Source organism: Narcine bancroftii, chromosome 3 (assembly GCF_036971445.1).
Source record: "Narcine bancroftii isolate sNarBan1 chromosome 3, sNarBan1.hap1, whole genome shotgun sequence".
In the NCBI taxonomy this organism is placed as follows: domain Eukaryota; kingdom Metazoa; phylum Chordata; class Chondrichthyes; order Torpediniformes; family Narcinidae; genus Narcine; species Narcine bancroftii.
The window spans coordinates 156,114,579-156,129,821 of NC_091471.1; the positions used below are offsets into that span (position 1 = coordinate 156,114,579).

General features: G+C 46.1%; 1 protein-coding gene across 1 annotated transcript in view; it reads left to right on the forward strand.

Annotated features, from left to right (window-relative positions):
* Window positions 1-15,243, forward strand: part of nup54 (nucleoporin 54) — an 83,500-nt gene that overhangs the window by 4,082 nt on the left and 64,175 nt on the right. The window lies entirely within an intron of this gene.

Sequence of the window (15,243 nt, forward strand, 5' to 3'; positions counted from 1 at the left end):
TCTGGTGTATTTTTGTTGAATGCCAACATTGTCTGACTGGCTTAATGCAACCTAGATTGTATACCTAAAATGGATGAGAGGGGTGGGGGTGGGGGGGTGGCTTGGGAGGAGGGAGGGGGGGGCTGAGAAAAAGTCACTGTATATGTGTAAAAAAGAAATAGTGTATATCATGGCTAATGTGATTTATGGTGTGAAAAATAAAAATTTTTAAAAAAAAGAAGATAGTAAAGAGGGTTCGTGCGAGGACGCAGCCTTGCTTCACGCCGTTGTCAATGGAGAAGGGTTCAGAGAGCACATTGCTGTATCTGAACAGACCTGGTTGGTTTTCGTGCAGTTGGATAACCATGTTGAGGAACTTGGGGGGGCATCCGAGGCGCTCTAGAATTTGCCAAAGTCCTTTCCTGCTCACGGTGTCAAAGGCTTTGGTGAGGTCAACAAAGGTGATATAGAGTCCTTTGTTTTGTTCTCTGCACTTTTCTTGGAGCTGTCTGAGGGCAAAGACCATGTCAGTAGTTCCTCTGTTTGCGCGAAAGCCACACTGTGATTCTGGGAGGACATTTTCGGCGACACGAGGTATTAGTCTATTAAGGAGAATCCTAGCGAAGATTTTGCCTGTAATGGAGAGCAGCGTGATTCCCCTGTAGTTGAGCAGTCTGATTTCTCGCCTTTGTTTTTGTACAGGGTGATGATGATGGCATCACAAAGGTCCTGAGGCAGCTTTCCTTGGTCCCAGGAGAGCATGAAAAACTCATGCAGTTTGGTATGCAGAGCTTTGCCGCCAGCCTTCCACACCTCTGGGGGGATTCCATCCATACCTGCTGCTTTGCCACTTTTCAGTTGTTCAATTGCCTTATATGTCTCTTCCGGGGTAAGGACCTCATCCAACTCTAGACTCAATGGTTGTTGAGGGACCTGGAGCAGGGCGGATTCTTGGACTGAGCGGTTGGCACTGAAAAGGGATTGGAAGTGTTCTGACCATTGATTGAGGATGGAGATCTTGTCGCTGAGGAGGACTTCGCTATCTGAGCTGCGCAGCGGGCTTTGGACTTGGGGTGAGGGGCTGTACACCGCCTTTAGTGTCTCATAAAAACCCCTGAAGTCGCCAATGTCGGCGCTAAGCTGGGTTCGTTTGGCGAGGCTAGTCCACCACTCATTTTGGATCTCCCGGAGTTTGCGCTGAAAATGGCTGCATGCGAGACGGAAGGCTCATTTTTTCTCTGGCCAGGAAGGCTTTGCAAGGTGAGCCTGATGGGCAGATCGCTTCTTTGCCAGCAGCTCCTGGATTTCCTGGTTGTTTTCGTCAAACCAGTCCTTGTTTTTCCTGGAGGAGAAGCCCAGTACCTCTTCAGTGGATTGCAGTATGGCTGTTTTCAGCTGATCCCAGAGGGTTTCAGGAGACGTGTCCATGAGGCAGTTTGCATCCTCGAGCTTTGCTTGGAGGTTTGCCTGGAAGTTTCCTCTCACTACGTCTGACTGCAAGTTTCCAACATTTAACCTCTTTCTGGGGGCTCCACTGTTCTTGAACTTTGGCTTGAAGAGAAGGTTGAGCTTGCAGCGAACAAGCCGGTGGCAATGTGGCATTCCGCGCTGGGCATGACCCTGGTGTGGAGCACATCTCGTTTGTCTCTTCCTCACACTAGAACATAGTCCAGGAGGTGCCAGTGTTTGAATCGGGGATGCATCCAGGTAGTCTTCAGGCTGTCTCTCTGCTGGAAAAGGGTGTTAGTAATGACAAGCCGCCGCTCTGCGCAGTGTTCCAACAGGAGGCGCCCGTTGTCATTGCACTTGCCGACACCATGTTTGCCAAGGATTCCTGGCCAGGTTTCTGAGTCTTTGCCGACGCAAGTGTTGAAGTCGCCAAGGATGACAACCTTGTCGGCTGTAGGGGTGCGTTGGATGAGGTTGCGCAGATCAGTGTAGAACTTGTCCTTTTCTGCTGGTTCCGCCTGAAGGGTTGGAGCATAGACACTGATGAGAGCGATGCGTCGCTTGTTTTGAAAGGGGAGTCGCATGGACATGATCCGGTCAGAGTGGCCTGTCGGGAGGTTTTCGAGTTTGGAGGCAATGGAATTCTTGACCATGAAGCAAACACCAGATAGACATCGTTCAGCCTGAGGCTTGCCAGACCAGTAGAGTGTGTAGCCCGCGCCATGTTCTTGGAGGCTGCCTACATCTGCAAGGCGGACTTCGTTGAGAGCGGCTATGTTGATGTCGAGTCTGAGGAGTTCATGTGCGATGAGGGCAGGCCGACGTTCAGGTCAGTGGCTGTCAGCCTTGTCTAGCATGGTTCTGATGTTCCAGCATGCTAGCTTGAGTTTGTGTGCATCTTTTGAGGGGGAGGACGTGGACCTGTCCTCGGGCCTGCGCACAGGAGCTTTTAGGTGGAGTGCAGTGTGCACAGTCCTGGCCCCACCCTTTACACCCATGGTTCGTGTGCCGTGGCCAAGCAAGCTGGGACGTGGCAGCGAGGTCCTTGGGTCGTAGGTTTTATATCAGAGTGACCTTCTCCTATGCAGGTTGCTTAACCGGGCTGAAGAGGCCTGCCTCCCCTTTTAGGTCGAACCATTTCTGGAGATCTATGACCGCTGTCCACAGTTATGGAGTGGTGCGCCCTGGAATCGGCCTGCGTGCGTTTACTCCTGCTGTAGCCGAGTAAAAGGGATGCAGTATTGGTTGAGGATCAGAAAGAAAAGTTCTAGTAGAAAATTTTTTGAAGACTGGAGAGAACTCTGAAATGGAGTTCACAGTTGTTAGTGTTTAGACTATTGGTTTTTGAGGTGTGTATTAAACTCTGAAATACACTAAACAGTTCTCATTGACCACTCCTGGCCCGGGGCTCGGCTGCCAACGGTTGGGCTGTGCGGGCTGCCAGGGTTTCCCTGGCGACGGTGGCCTGTGTTCAGTGCTCGGGCAGCGGTGTGGGCAGGCCCGGTCTCGGCTAGCTGTCTCGCCCCGCGATGCGGCCATTATCTCAGGCAGACTCAGGCAGGACCTCGGGCCTCCCCAGGCGGCAGCAGGTCCTCGGGTCTCCAGCGGCGGCAGCAACAGGACCTCGGGCCCCCCGGGCAGCAGCAGGATCTCGGGCCTCTGGCGGCGGCAGCAACAGGACCTCGGGCCCCCCGGGCGGCAGCGGGACCCGCATTTAACAATTACATTAGATTTAATGGGAAATCTTAAAATGACAAGTCAACTTGTAATGAGATAACAAAGAGAAGGTCACAAAGCAATCATCGACTGCTCAGACATCATGAAAGTACTTTACTTTTGCTAAGTTGCATTCTTTTGCATGAGGATAACTGTGAATATTTTTAAAAATTTATCGTCTCTATAATTCAAATAAGTGTACTGTGAAAGTTGTTTTTAAGAACATAAAACCAATGCATAGAAGTTACATGAAAGTCTGACTCCCATCAGAGATGAATAGCTGCATACCACTTGAAAAGATCACATACAATCTTGGAAGGAGATAAAACACCTTCCTAAAAATCTGGCAGTCGTATTTAGAGCATATAAGTGCCTCACTGCCGCCAATATAGGGTTACGATTGCTACTGACTAGCCAGTAGACCTCTGTAAAGATTTTAACACTGGTATTATCGTGTCTCCATATGTTTTACTGTACACACTGACAATGGGATTTTTTTTGTGTTTCTTTTTCTTCATTCTTTCTTTGTTTAATAGGTCTTAAAGAGGGGAGAGGAGTGGAGGGAGGAGTTCTCTTGATGTTTTGTATTTGGTATATTTGTTGTTAAATATATTTAAAATGATCAATAAAATGTTACAAAAAAAACCCAAAAGATGTAGAAGCAGAATTAGGCCATTTGGCCCATCAAGTTTGGGCCACAATTTGAATCATGGCTAATGTACTGTTCGGCTGCAGCAAGTAAGAATTTCAAGGTATATGTGCATTATACAATATATATGACAATAAACTAATTTTCATTAGAAATGGTCAGTTAACATTTTGGGCCATGACCCTTTATCAAGACTACACTGGTCTAATCCATTGACCATTTCTTTCCTGACTCTCCCATTTTCTCCCCCTTCTCTTTGTTCGTTCAAGATTACAGAATTTGCAATCTTTGTTTCTCTTGTGTACTTAAGTAATTTACATTTTGACTACTTTGCTCTTTTGATGCTGATACTACAAGTTTGACAAATAAAAAGACCATGGGACTTATGAGAAGAATTAGGCCATTCTGTCCATTGAGTATACACCACCATTCGAATCATGGCTGATGTCCACTTTAAATCAGTGTCCACTTTAAATCTACCCACTGACTTGGCCTCCACAGCTGTCTGTGGCAACAAATTCCAGATTCACCACCCTTGGGCTCAAGAAATGTCTCCTCATGTCTGTTCTAAAGGGACATCCTTTTATTCTGATGCTGTGCTTTCTGGTCCTGGAGTCTCCCACTATTGATTCAGATTTCAAATTTAGATTTATTATCAGTGTACATACATGACATACAACCCTGATATTATTTTTCCTGAGGGCAGGCAGAATTACCCCTCTTCTCCATGTTCTCTCTATCCAGGCCTTTTAATATTTGAAATATTTCAAAGAGATTCCCACCTCATCCTTATAGACTCCAGCAAGTACAGATTCAGTTTTCAGATTTATTGTCAGAGTACATACATGACAACGCATACAGCCCTGAGATTCTTATTCCTGCATGCAAGGCAGAATTACCACTGATTTGTAGTGCAAAAAAAAACTACACAATGTTCACGTAAACAAATAAAGAAATGTAAACAAATTGGGCAACGCAGAGAGAAAAAAAATCAATGAAGTGCAAAAGTAAGAATCCTTAAATGCGTCCCTGACTGAGTTTGTTGTTGAGTCTGATGGTGGAGGGGTAGCAGCTGTTCCTGAATCTGGTGGCACGAGTCTTGTGACCCCTATACCTCTTTCAAGATTCAATTTATTGAAAAGTAATAAAACAGTATAGTATTACATGAAATTTACTTTTGCCTGCTGCAAGGCAGACAGATTCGCCTAAGCGCCTCTTACAGTCAGAGAAATAGAAGCAAAAGAGAATCCCCCGAGGCACCAAATGTCTGTAAATTTGCCTCCAGCACTTCTGCAGCCCCCGCAGCCACACAGTCCAGTTTCTGATACCTAGTACTCCTCCATCCAGTTCAAGACAGTCTCCAGCAGTTCATATCCCGATACAAGTCTCCTGATAACAATCTCCAGCAGCCCGTAGTTCCCATGAGTTCCTCGCCTTGAGTCGTCAGCAGCCCACCTCTGTAGTCACAGTCCTGTGAATCATCTCTTCTCCTTCTCCCTCTCAGATGGGGTGTGATCTTCCCGACATGGTGCACTTTTCCAGTCCTTGGCTTCCCCTTTGTCTGCAACCCCACGTGCCTGCTACTGATCAGAGGCTCTGTCATCTTGGGTGCAAACCCCGATGTCACAGGATCTCAAATAAAAGTAGCGTCAGCTTAACAGGCCGTTCCAAGCCCATGAGGAGCTGACAGCAGTTGACTGGGTAGCTGGACCCCGCGGGAGCGCTGCTTCTCCACTCCTTCAGTCCCCATGGCACCAGCAGCAACGCCACCATCTTCGCTCCTGATGGTAGCAGCAAGAACAGAGCATGTGCTGTGTGGCGTGAATCCCTGATGCTTGCTGCTGCTCTCCAATGGCAGCGTTCCCTGTAGATGTTCTTGGTGGGGAAGGATTTTACCTGTGTTGTGCCCAGGGGTGCTGTGCAGATGGAGTTCTCTGGAGTGCTGCTCCAGCACCTCTGTAAAAAAAAAGGCAAAATAAACAAGCATGGAATTTTAACTAGTGGGGAATTTAACTGTGGCCACATATTAAATACAGGCAGGGTTGGCGTCATCATGGCACCCCACCCCCAGCCTCTGCTGAGCGCTATTCTGGACATACAAGGAACCTGTTTCTAACACGACTGACACATGTCCTCTTTCCTTGTCCTACCGTTTGCTCTCAATTATACAATGCCAAAAACAACATGGCAGTGTCGGACTCTAGCTTTACTCTACCCTCAATTTGGTCTATGTGTCGGCTGAGTCCAGTGTGCTCGTTGAATGAAGTGATAGGAGAAGGTATTCGGTTTCACAATCAGTTTATTACATAGCACAAGAATAAAACTTAACAGAGCTCTGGTTCAGTCATTAGTTCATAGGTCACCTTCTCGGTGAACTATTTCCCAAGACTGACTCCTACTGTCCAGTCACTTCTGTTTATGTAGATCAACATTGTTACACTGACCAAGAGTTGGCTTTCTTTGATAGACTCCTTGCATAAGATTTATCTCAAGCAATTTCCTGTTCTCCAATTATCTATGGTGTAGATCTCCTATCTTAATCCCCAAAGCCAGAACATCCTGTTGTTTTGATCAGAAGTCAATCCATACCCCAGATATTTTTAATTATTTCTTTTGTTCTCATCTGGGCCCATAATCTTCTTTTCTAATCAACACCTCCCCGTGTGTCCTTATGACTCATCATTCCTACTAAAGTGGTTTATCCATTTTGTTCTACTCTGACATTCTTTGTACTTTTCCATGATTACTTAACTCCTTGGTTCCAACAAGTCCCCCTTTTGGTCTCATGAAAATGAGACCAACCAATTAAGCTTCTCCGTCGTGTTTTAAGGTGAGTAATTCGGATCGAATTCCTACCGACTTAGTACGATCCTCCACTTCAGCAACCAAACCTGCTACTGTGGCAATCAGCCTTCTAACTCTAATTCCCAATATATATGCTATTATAATTAAAAGGATAAGAATTACTCCCAAGATTACAATTGGGTGTATAGCTAATACTGTTGGTCAAATTTTCCTTCTTCTTTAGCTACTCCCTTAGCCATTCCTTATTCTCATATTGGGAAGAGTTAATGTTGACTTCACAAAACATTGTCACTCCTGGTTCCCATTTTATCGTCAGGTTAACTGATTCCCCTTACTCAGAATAATTTCAGTGTACCATCGATGGGAAGATACCCCACATCCCTCACATACGATCGTTCCATTCCCAATCACACATCGTTCTCCCGCTGCGCACGTAAAATTTCCCTACATTCTATTCGTATTCCCTTTAGCCCCCATGCTGTGTTAGTGCTATGGCTATGACTAAAATTACTATTGTCAACACCAATGGTATCACAATCAACCGCGTCATTCTGTCAACTGCAATGTGGATATATCACTCCAAATGCTGATATCTTTCTTCTTTCTTTGGCTTGGCTTCGCGGACGAAGATTTATGGAGGGGGTAAAAAGTCCACGTCAGCTGCAGGCTCGTTTGTGGCTGACCAGTCCGATGCGGGACAGGCAGACACGATTGCAGCGGTTGCAAGGGAAAATTGGTTGGTTGGGGTTGGGTGTTGGGTTTTTCCTCCTTTGCCTTTTGTCAGTGAGGTGGGCTCTGCGGTCTTCTTCAAAGGAGGCTGCTGCCCGCCAAACTGTGAGGCACCAAGATGCACGGTTTGAGGCATTATCAGCCCACTGGCGGTGGTCAATGTGGCAGGCACCAAGAGATTTGCTGATATACAGTAACCATAATCCAACAGTTTATTCAGTGGGTCTCGGTCATCTCCGTTCGAGTCTGTTCCACTGTCCGTGTAGGTGGGTCCATTGCTACACAGTGACTCCGGTGATACCAAGTCTCTCCTTTTCCTTGTAGTCGAACTGTGTGGGATGTTCTCCCCACCACTCTGTAGGGCCCTGTCCACCTGGGCTCCGACCACTTTCTCTTGATCACCTTTAGCAGAACGCACTCAGCAACTGATGGTATCGGGGTTTCACCTTTTCGTTTGGTACTTGCAACCTGTTGTGAAAAAGCTGATACCAGAGCCGTTAGTTTATCATAATAAAGCTTGCATCTCATGGGGCTTACCTCTTCCTTCGTAGTCTGAATCCCTGCTCCAGGTCCCGGAAACTGGTACCCTGTTTGTAGTTCATATGGAGTAAATCCTGTCACAGAACTTAACGAACTCCTTATTGACATCAATGCCAGGGGCAGCGCATCCACCCAATTTAATTTGGTCCGTGCCTGCACTTTCCTGATCTTACCTTTTATTGTTTGGTTCATTCTCTCCACTTTTCCTTGGGATTGTGGATGATACACCGTTCCAAAGGCATGTTTCAATCCCAACACCGCTTCTACCTCCTGTAAATCTTTACTCTTAAAATGTGTCCCATTATTCGACCTAATCTTCATAGGAAATCCGTGTTTAGGAATATACTGGTTGATTAGGAACTTAATTACTGTCTTTGCATCTTCTCTTTTGGCAGGGATTGCCTCCGGCCAACCTGTATACACATCTACTGCTACAAAGAGGTATCAATATCCCCTTACCCTCTCTATCATGTCCGTGTAATCAATTATGATTTCCTGCCCTGGTAACCCAGGCAATGGAAACTGTTCCTCATGAGGTTTCACAGTCGCCCTGACATTAAATGTCGTACATACCTTACACTCTCTGATATGATTCTCCACCATTGCCGGCAGGAAGGGGTGCCACCAATGTATCAAATACCTTATCACCTGTTTCTTCCCGCAGTGGGTTAACCATGCGCCTCCTCCAGGAGGGGGTTCATGAGTCCAGATGGTAATACTGGCCTACCGTCCATTGATCTCCACAGTCCTTGATCTTTGTTTCTTTCCATACCATCATTTCCTGGGGTGAGGCCTTCGGTTGTTCCTGAATTACTACTCCTACCTCACAAGGTGGCAATAAGTCATGTGCCGTTCTCTCTGCCTGCATCATAATAAACTGAGGGCCGTACCCTGCTGCCCTTTTTGCAGCCGTATCCGCTTCTTGATTTCCCTGAGCTACCATCGTATCCGTTTCATCATGGCCCTTACATTTAATAACTGCTACTTTCAGGAGGGCCTCAGCCAATTTCCTAACATCCTTCTCGTGTTTAATTGGGGTCCTTACCAAAAACCCACTTCTAATCCATTGACTAAGCTCAACCTGTATTGTCCCTACCACAAATGCCGAATCTGTATATATATTTACCTCCTTTCCTTCTGCCCATTCTAATGCTGCTATCATTCCCTGTAGTTGTGTTGACTCCTTTCCTCTTGCTCTCCCTGTAATAATTTCTTCAAATCCTTCTGTAGTTTTCCGTACTACCGCATAGGCGGCTTTTAATCCGTCCATGGGGTGTCTGTAACAACAACCATCTGTAAATAAGGTTTCGTCTGGTTCTCTCAGGGGTGTTGCCTGTAAATCAGGTCTTATTTTAATATCCCTTAGAACCCTCTTTTCACAACAATGTGGTTCTCCCTCTCCCATATTGTCTGCCGTATTAATGCCTTCATGGGTAAACGTAATATTTGGAGCATTCAAGATCTTCTCCAGTCTTGTCTGCCGTAGTGACATCATTGAAAACGCCATTGAGTTCACAAATGCCACAATATTGTGTGTTGTTAATACCATCAGGGCATGTCCCATCACCATGTGTGCCACCTTTTGTAAAATTTTTGCTACCCCCACCCCATGTCTTGTACATGGTGTGTGTCTGTCTTCAGTCGGATCCAGTGTGATACTCACATACATGAGCACACATCTTCCACCCTCTTTTTATCTGAAAAAGGACACCATTAATTGTGTGTGCTTTTTCAGAAACATCCAAAAAGAAAGGGTCTCTATAATTTGGAATCGCCAAATCTATGGTGGTTGTAAGAGCTTGCTTAAGTAGAATAAAACTCATCTTGGCCTGTGCATTCCAATAAAGTGTAGCCCCCAGATTCCTCAACCCCTGCTCATTTACCAAAGTTCACAGTGGATGTGTCAACTCACCATACGATGGGATAAACTGCCTATGATAACCCGTCAAACCCAAAAACGAAAGCATCTCCTTAACTGTCTTTGGTTTTGGGTGATGTAGTATCGCTGTTTGATGCACAGGGGATAGTCCTGTACCTTTCCCTGAGACCATTCTTACAAAAAAGGAGACCACTTGTCTGTAACATTGCAACTTTAAACGAGAGACCTTAAAATCTGCCGTGAAGAGCTGCATTAGCAGGAGCCTTGTGGCCTCCAGACAGGAGACATGATCAGGTGCTGCCAATAAGATGTCATCTATGTATTGGATCAGAACTACCCCACCTGGCAGTACTAGCTCTCCCAGTTGTTCTTTCAAAACCTGATTGAAAATCCTGGGGATAAGATAAAACCCTGCGGCAGTCGAGTATAGCATAACTTTATACCTCTATACACAAAGGAAAGCACATCTCTCAATTGCTCGGCCAGCGGTAAGCAAAAGAAAGCATTTGCTAAATCTATACAAGAGAACCACTTGGTCAGGGGTTAAAGCAGTCATGGCGGTATATGGGTTTGGAACCGGAACTGTGGGTGTTCGCACAATACCATTGAGCGCCTTAAATCATGGGCCATCCGATATTTGTCCATGTCCTGTTTTGGAACAGGTAAGATGGGCGTATTCCAACTCAAACACGAATGCTCCAACACCCCTGAATACATTAAGCCATCAATGGTATCTGCCAGACCCACTTCAGCCTCGGGTTTATGGGGATACTGTGTCTGCCAAATGGGAGTATAATCCGAAAGTTCAAAGGTTATGGGATCAACCTGCTGGCAAAAACCCACGTCTGCTGGTCCCGCTGACCAAAGGTCCTCAGGGAGAGAATCTAACATAGGGGCAGAGTCGGGATGATCCATCATTTCTCTACCATGAAAGCGTTCAATCTGTCTATGCTCAAGGAGGACCCGATCTTTTGAAGGGTGCGAAATCCTATACACCTGACCAGGTGGAGAAAACTGCACCGTCGGAATTTGAGTATCGGACTAGTCCCTCAAGAACATCAAGTTCCGACACATTGGTCCCAAATCCTTTGCCTGGTGATTAGTGCCGATTGCAAGAGTAACATGGGAGATGGCCTCACCGGCCATCGCATACCACTCAAGCTACTCAGATGTCAGTGCAACCGTAGTGGCCACTCCCTCCTTTCCTAACACTATGTAGTCCGAATTAATTTCCCATTACATGCCCTCAACTTCTTCATAAAATGCATGCTGATAAATCTCTTCCCCATCTCTATCGTAAGAGTGTAATATGGAGGGGGTTCAAAGGAGGGGTATACGGGTGTAACGTCTGGATCCACAGCTTCCATTGATTGTAAAGTGTTAGCAGCCCTCCCCTCTGTAGGTCCTCCGGTTCCAGCAGTCCCCAGTAAATGTCAGCCCACAGTCCCTCAGACGAGGATCTTCCAGTGGCTGACAACAACATCTGAGAACCGGAACAAAGCATAGCTAGTGAACAGTTCACTGAATATCCATTTGGAAAGATGACCTCTATTCCGCTGGGTCCACAAAGGACTGATGCTCCACACCTGACCAGCAGATCTCTGCCCAAAAGATTAGTAGAGCACATTGTCAACAAAATATATTGGTGTGCGAAAGTCTGTCCTGCCACAGAAGTGACTAGTGGCGTAGAAAATGGCAGATTTTCTGGTGTACCCGAGAACCCTATCAACTGGATGCTAAGGGATGATATTTTAGATTTGAACTTAGCACCGGTAAGTGTCGAAAATCTAGCACTCGTATCTACTAAAAAGGATACTTCCATGTCCATCACTTTTATCTGTAGGAAGGAGTCTGCCAACCCAGCCTGCTCCTGGATGCTCGGGCCCCATCACTGCTGGTATCATTGCTCCTCCTCTGTCAGCAATGGGAATTGTCCCGTCGGACCTATAGCCGCATGGGGTGCTTGATGTACCGGGGGTGGCACTGATGATCTCTGGGGCTGGACCCAAGGCTCATATTGTGGTGGTCCAGATCCCCTTTCCATAGTGCCCTGAGGACCCCATTCTAGGGGGCACTCTCTTTTCCAGTGTCCTGGTTGACCACATCCAAAACATATGGATGGTGGCATTCGGGGAACACCCCAGCCTCTCCCTCTTCCTCGGAATCCCCCCATTGGACCCTCAGTCCTGCCCCCATAGGTGGGACCCGGTGCCCAATTTGGAGCCAGGTGCCAATTTGTATTACTCCCTTGTGGTGGCTGCGGCGGCTGCTGAACCATCTGGTTTGCACCCTTCGAGGGATTCTTTTTTGCCTCGTTGGCCTTTTTCCTAGCCTCTTCCAATTGGAGCTTAAGGAGTTGCACCTGTGCAGACTCCGTAGTTTGTTTCTCCACCTCTTGCTTAGCCCTATACCGCTTTATGTGATGGGTCAAATGTTTTTCCCATTGCTTGGTCAAGCAACCAGGAATATCAGGGTTATTTTCTAATGCCTTCCTGACTACTGCTGGTAAACCGCTCACCACAGCTGACCTAAACAATGTCGTCTCTAGAGGTCCTGTGGCTGGGTGGACTCCTACCTTATTCGTCCAAATCTCTTTACACTGACTCAAAAAGATTGAAACTTCCTCATCCTCCTTAATGGAAAATGTCAGGGACTGCATGACACCGGGGCGAACGGGAAACATCCCACATTGCACATCCTAGTGCTGTAGCATATTTTGCAAATGGTTCGGCATCCGGGTACATGGTGGTTCCTGCAACCACTTCTACCTGCTGTATTTCCCATAACCCCAACTGTTTGCCTGATAATGCTCTCCAATCTCCCATTGCAATCTTGTGTCCCATCATATGTTGGCAAAACTTTCCCATCCATGCTCCTCCTCCCTAGGAGGTGGCATTTTGTCCAAAACACAATTCATATCAGTGAACGAGAATGGTTGATACCTCTCGCCTACTTGCGGTCCCTTATAGATTAGTGGCATCTGTCCATACTTTTCTGGAGGACATAATTCATCCCGATCTCACAATCCATATCTCAGAGGGGAGTGACTCTTCGCTGACCCTGTCCTTTGTGTGTAATCATTCTTCCCGTAATAGTGACCAGCTGTTCCTCATCCTTGCTCTCCACACTTACACTCGCTATCTCACTTTCCTCATCCTGGACTCTTTCCCGCTGCCATCTTACATTCACTGGGTCACCTCCCCTCATTGCCTCCTCTTCTTCCTGTTGTCTATTATGAGGGGTGGAGTGATCCTCTGGCATTCCTAACGAGAAGGCATTCTCAAGTGTTTGTTCTTGTTCTCTCTTATTTATTCTTTCCAGTCGCATACTATTTTCCCTTACTTACATACATCGTCCTGTATTCCCTTCGTCAATTCCTTCATTGCCTCCATACTTTCCTGCACAACTATCTTAAGTCTCTCCTTCGCCTCCTGGAGTTCTTGTCCTCCTATTTCAGTGACATTCACTATTCCTTCATTTATCTGCATCACTGGCATCTGGGGAATTGGATAAGGTGGAGGCAATGTCTCTGGTAACTTTGGATAGAGCAGGGCTGATGGCTTAACCTCCCCTGTCATCTCCTCCCACTTTTTCTCCTTTTGGATAGGGGATGCCTTTTTAGTAGCATGCTGAAGGTTTGTTTCCACAGCCATGCAACGCAATGTCATATTATGTAAATTTGCCCTCCTCTGTTCCTTCGCTTCCTTCTGTTGTTTAAATTTTCTTCTATTTCAGATAGACCCTTGTCCCTTTTTCTCATGTTCCTGTACCTCCTTTGCCACCTCCCTTTCGGCTTCTCCTAGGTACAAAAGGTGGCTGATTTTTTCTAATCCTGGCGGCACTTTCCCCTGACTCTGCATTTCCTTCCATATCTGATCATATCGCCTCATAGCATTTACTTCCTCTCCCTTTGGTAGGCCTCCCACCAATTGACTCCTTGTTTTTTCCCACTGCTGGTTCACAGATGGAGGAATCCATTCACATCCCCCGTACTTTTGACAGTCATCCCTAAATTCTCCTTCCATCTTATGTTCCGACCTTTTCCCCTTCAGACCTCGTATATAATTTAATGAGTATCTCACCTGGTAGAATTTTGCCACCCGTCAACTTACTTTGAACCTTCACACTTTCTTGAAAACACAAAAGAAAAACTTTGCACAATACTAAAATAAATAACTGTTATACAATATGTTAACTAATTCTTATTTGGCAAAGTACTTTAACCCTTTCCTCTCTGTCTCTACTGGGGGACTCTAATCCCTATTCCTCTAAGGGGACTCTAACCCCTGTTTTTCCTGAGGGACTCTAACCCCCACTTTCCTTCCAGGGGACTCTAACCCCCGTTTTCCTTCCTACGGACTCTAACCCCTGTTTTCTCCAGGGGACTCTAACCCTGTATTTCCATATGCTTTATTCATTGGCTTCTACTAGGACTTTTACAGAGTAGTGACAACACACAATTTTATCATTGCCAATAGCAGACCTTCGTTTAAACAGGGGTCTGCTTACCTCCTTTTGTGAGTGGCCACTTGTTGTTATCACTACACCATAATCGACCGTTGTTTCGTCTCTTTCTCTTCCGTCACTTCTCCATCTTCATCACGTCGGGGTCACCAAATTGTCGGACTCTAGCTTTACCCTACCCTCAATTTGGTCTATGTATTGGCTGAGTCCAGCGTGCTCGTTGAATGAAGTGATAGGAGAAGGTATTCGGTTTCACAATCAGTTTATTACATAGCACAAGAATAAAACTTAACAGAGCTCTGGTTCAGTCATTAGTTCATAGGTCACCTTCTCGGTGAACTATTTCCCAAGACTGACTCCTACCGTCTAGTATCTTCTGTTTATAGAGATCAACATTGTTACACTGACCAAGAGTTAGCTTTCTTTGATAGACTCCTTGCATAAGATTTATCTCAAGCAATTTCCTGTTCTGCAATTATCTATGGTGTAGACCTCCTATCTTAATCCCCAAAGCCAGAACATCCTGTTGTTTTGATCAGAAGTCAATCCATACCCTAGATATTTCTAATTATTTATTTTGTTCTCGTCTGGGCCATAATCTTCTGTTCTAATCAACACCTCCCGTGTACCCTTATGACTCATCATTCCTACCAATGTGGTTTATCCATTTTGTTCTACTCTGACATTCTTTGTATTTTTCCATGATTACTTAACTCCTTGGTTCCCACAGCAGCCACCTCTTTGTCGCTGTTTATTTTAATGCATTGGCCACCCTTGTCATTGGCACTATTGTGAATAGATACACTGGTGTTTCCTGCGCACCCACCCCCCCCCCCGCCCCCAAGGTTACGCTGTGGCCCTCCATTAGATTTTTTCTGACGCCGACTCTGAATGCAGAGGATTTTACGGAAGTGAGTGTTGGGGAGAGGAGGTGGTGGCTGGCAGTGAGTGTGAGAGTGGGGGAATACTGCTAATAACAGGATATTTGATGGTTTTTGGAGAGGGTTGGGGAGAGGAGGTGGTGGCTGGCAGT